This window comes from Nannospalax galili, unplaced genomic scaffold (genome assembly GCF_000622305.1).
Source record: "Nannospalax galili isolate Female #2095 unplaced genomic scaffold, S.galili_v1.0 scaffold146, whole genome shotgun sequence".
In the NCBI taxonomy this organism is placed as follows: Eukaryota; Metazoa; Chordata; class Mammalia; order Rodentia; family Spalacidae; genus Nannospalax; species Nannospalax galili.
Window position 1 is genome coordinate 1,444,094 of NW_008357929.1, and position 4,561 is coordinate 1,448,654.

Genomic DNA, 4,561 nt, shown 5'->3' on the forward strand with positions numbered 1-4,561 from the left:
ACAGAGGAAAAGAAAGAGAAGAAAACACAGAGGTTCATAGATGAGATCCAGCAGCCAGAAGAAAGAAGACAAAGAACTGAGAGAATAAAATCCCTCAAAGCTGGACAGGAGAATTCGGAGACCTCCAAGAAGTCTGCCCTAGCTGAAATGCTCTGTCCTTAGGGGAAGATATTTGAACTTGTTTGTGGATCAGGGAGATTTTAGTGGGCAAGCCGCTCACACACATAAGTAAAAATAAATAAAATTAATGGTTCAACACAGCTGTAAAGTCTAATAACCACCACAATGACTGGCACAACAAACTATCTCTATTGGTGCAGTAGTGGCACTTTTATCTTGGGAGTAATCAACAGCTATCTGGTTGGACTTAAAGTCTTCTCAATAGAAGGAATTCCTGTGTGGTACTGTAAACATAGTCAAATACACATGGATGGAGAGGTCATAGATCCTAGAGAAAAACCTATGTCTGCCTGTCATATCTCTAGACAAATGTATTTTCTTACTGTGTGCTCAATATGTGTCCTTATATTTACAGACAAGTATACCTCTCATCACTCATCAAAAAAAACTTCTTTTTGCAACAGATGGAGACACAGAGGTCCACAACTGGTCAATCATAGAGAATAAGTGTCTATGAGCTGTCCAGCCCTAAGTGACACATCTACAGTGGAACCTCTACATCTAAGGCTCAGGAAATATAGCAGAACATGGGCATAAAGAACATTAATGCATCTCTCAACTCTTACCAGGGAAGCTTCCTCATGCAACAGATAATGATCAGCACAGAAAACACAACCGGCTAAAATGTTGAGAATAAGAAACTGCAGAGTGTGTCCCTGGATAAGACACCTATATTAAACCTCTGCCACCCGTGGCTCAGGGGACGTTGAGGAAGAAGGGACAGAAAGACTGTAAGAGCCAGGGGTGATGGATGACCACAAGGAAACAGTTTTCCAGGCAGCTGGGAACTGGTTTATATGAACTTAGAGGAATGGGGACAGCATGCACAAGACCCATGCAAACTCAAACCAGACAAAAACCAAACATAGAACTGGGGAAATGGGCAAGAAGCCCCCACTTTAGCCAATGAGCTATTGACAGATGATCACTGCTGGATAAGGAAAAGTTGGTCTTCTTTAAGAGAGTGATGCTAGATAGGCTGAGCAGGCTCCAGGGTATGAACTCACACCAAGGGACATCTGGGGACACAAATTTGACTTGATAGGCCTTAATATATATGACAGAATACATGAAATCCAATGGGAGGGCTGCGAGGGGTTACAGATGGGGGAGGGAGTCTAAATATGATTAAGATGTACTGTATGAAATTCACAAAAATTCAGTAAAAATATGTATTGTAAGAAATAAATGAAATTTTTTCGGTTTCTCATTATTTACGACAAACATTCCCCAATTTCCTCTGGTCAGAAGCTCTTTGAAACGATGCCATCCACCTTTGCCAATCAAAGAACAGAATCATCTGACTAACCCATCCTGTGAATGGCCCTGCAGGTAGCAGAGGTTTAAAACTGGCCATTAAACCTGCCGGTTACCTTGTCAACCTCGGCCACATTCATCTGGATGGATCCATGGTCCTTTGCACCAATGATGCAGTTGCTCTCAGAACATTTCTGGGGGACATACAGGTAGGTCCACGAACTCACCAGCATCGTTCTGCATGTCTAGGCCACACTGGCTTCCTCCAAGTCCAGCATGAGCACAAAAAGGGAAATAAATGAAAATTTAAAAATAAGTTATGGTATATTTATTTATACTATATATTGTAGTTGTTCCAAACTATTGATCTGGGAAATGGAAGGGTATGGGAAAATGTTCATAGAACAGTATTAAATGGAAAAAGCAGCATAAAATATGTACAATGCAAATCCAATCTGGTAAACATAGAATACTGATATGCACATGCATTACACAGAATATATATGCACATAGAATACATAGAATATTGATATGCACATGTTCTTTTTGATTCATATATATTCATGTGCATATTCTTATGTATAACTCTTAGAAAACACTCTCTAAATACTAACTGTTGTTCTGTCTGTGGGAGGGAACTATAGATATTTTTATTTACATATTTCCTAGTTTTCTGCAGTGAATATGCATGAGTTTTATGATTGGAAAAAGAGCATTATAAAGATATAAAAAAATCTCCTGTGTATAAAATAAGTTTTTTCTTCTCTTCACACACAGCACTGAAAATAACAGGTTTGAACTTGAAGGTCAAGTTCCTCCAAGTGTTTCCCCTTACTCTTCTCATACAGTCTAGAAACAAAATGAAGAAACTGGAGAACCAACCAGGACTGGCCAGGTCAGCTACCTGCTGTTCAGATGGGGCATACCCCCAATCCTGCCTCAGAGGGGTCTGATGGCACAGAGGAAGAGCAGAGGCCATCTGCCAGTGTCACTGGATTTTGAGTTTCATGCAGCACGTGACTCTCCAGTTGCTCACCTGGATGGTCAAGACACTGTGTTCATGTTCTTTTCTTGTGGAAACCACCTGGCATGAACCAGCTGGCTAACATTACTTGTGCACCTGTGTGTAGCTCCAGTGCTGAAGAGACTTGGCAGGGTGACAGCTCTTTCTAACATCCTTTGGAAGGAGCTTGTTCTTCATTCTCTGAGGCCTGTGATCTTTCAGGACTGACTTATTATATATAGATCCCGCGCTTTTCAAAGGATTTTTTACAAGTCTCAATCTTTTCCCCCAAATCACATGCTAATATATAGCAAATACCTGTGCTTCAAGGAAGAGACCAGAGTCCACTCATATGAACTGACTTGTCACCTGGATGGATCCCACTGGTTGTATGGAAAGGATGAAGGGCTGTCTCCTGGTGGAGTTGTGCCCTCTGCCCACACTGTCAATTATTTTAACTGTCATGAAAAAGAATTTGATAATGAAAAATGGCAGCTACATTTATTGTAAGGAAGATTCCAGTCCAATCTACCCTGGAACTGATGCGTCATCTGAGGTAGACAAGTTGGAAACAACAGTGTGACTAGAATAAAGACTCAGGGCACATTGGAATGTGAAAAACTGTCTCATTTCAATTGTGATGCGCTTGTCTAATCCAGTTGTGAGGATGCATAGGCAGCAGCTATGTTCAAGGTTATTATATTACAACTCTGATGTGTCTTTCCATGAGTCATTTCATGTGCTCAGTCATTCATCAAGCATTTAAAGAGCACCACCTGTATGCCAAGTACCTTCTGTTTGTACATAAGAGCCACCTTTTCATCACAAAACCAAAGTGCCATTCAATTTTTGCATATGTGATGCCCTCGCCTCAGGGATGGCCTCTTGTTTGCTAATATAAAGCCTGCCCTTCTTCAAGACACCTTGCTTGTCTGCATCTTCCCCATCACACTTGCCTTCCCCACAGCCCCAGCGTCAGCATGACTTCCCTCCTCCAACTCTGTTCAAATGGCAGTTCTACAGGGTCTAGCTCACAGAGACCTGAATTCAAGTCCTACAGCCAATATTCATTAGCTTTGGGACACCGGGCAAGTTAGCTTAGTGTCTTTGAGCTGCAATTTCCTGTTGCTTGGGCAGGGAAAAGAGCATCATTGTGATGATGTGAATGAACCTGGAGGACACTGTGCGAAGTGAAACAAGCCAGACACAGAAAGGCACACACCACGTATCTGTATTTACATGTGTATCTTAAAAAGTCAAACTTACAGAAGTAGAGAGAAAAACAGTGATTGTTGGGTGCTTGGTAGTTGGGAGACGGGGAGATTATCAAAGGATGTAAACTTCCACTTATGCAGAGATGAGTTCTGGAGAGCTGATGTGTTTGTAATGAACACATTTAACACTGACTCATGCATTTTAAGTTTGGTATGAGACCAGAGTTCAACTGTTCTGTTTATGTGGAGTGGTAGACAATTTAACTAGTTTTATTGTGGTAATCATAAAATCATAAAATCAGCACCTGTGTCCTACTATCCCCTTCTCTAGAGCACCTTCTCTTCTCCCCACCCCTGCCCAACCCCCATGGTCCCTTTTTACTTTCCTGGCTTCTATGGTTACTCTAGGTTATACACTCAAATCAAAGGATTCAAAGCTAGGATCCACACACAAGAGCGAGCATACAACTTTTGTCTTTCTGAGTCTGGGTTACCTCACTCAGTATAATATTTTATAGTTCCATTCACTTACCTGAAAATTTCATGATTTCATTTTTCTTTATGACTGAGTAAAGAATTCCATTCCTCAGTTGATGAAGGTCTGAGTTGCTTCCATTTACTAGCTGTTGTAAAGAGAAGAATGATAAACATGGCTGAGCAGTGTCTCTGTAGTATGATACTGACTCCTTTGGGTATATGCCAGGGAGTGGTATAGCTGGGTCATCTAATACATCTATTTTTAGCTTTTTTTTTTTTTTTTTTTTTTTTTTTTTTTTTTTTTTTTTTGTCTTTTTGAGACAGGGTCTCCCTGTAGCCCCAGCTGTCCTGGAACTCACTATGTAGACCAGGCTGGCCTCAAACTCACAGAGATCCGCCTGCCTCTGCTTCTGCCTCTGCTTTTGCCTTC

At 41.2% G+C, this 4,561-nt stretch overlaps 1 pseudogene; it reads right to left on the bottom strand.

The window, feature by feature from the left end:
* Positions 1-1,424: 1,424 nt before the first annotated feature.
* LOC103752043 lies at positions 1,425-1,680 on the bottom strand (annotated as a pseudogene).
* Between the last annotated feature and the right edge of the window lie 2,881 nt (positions 1,681-4,561).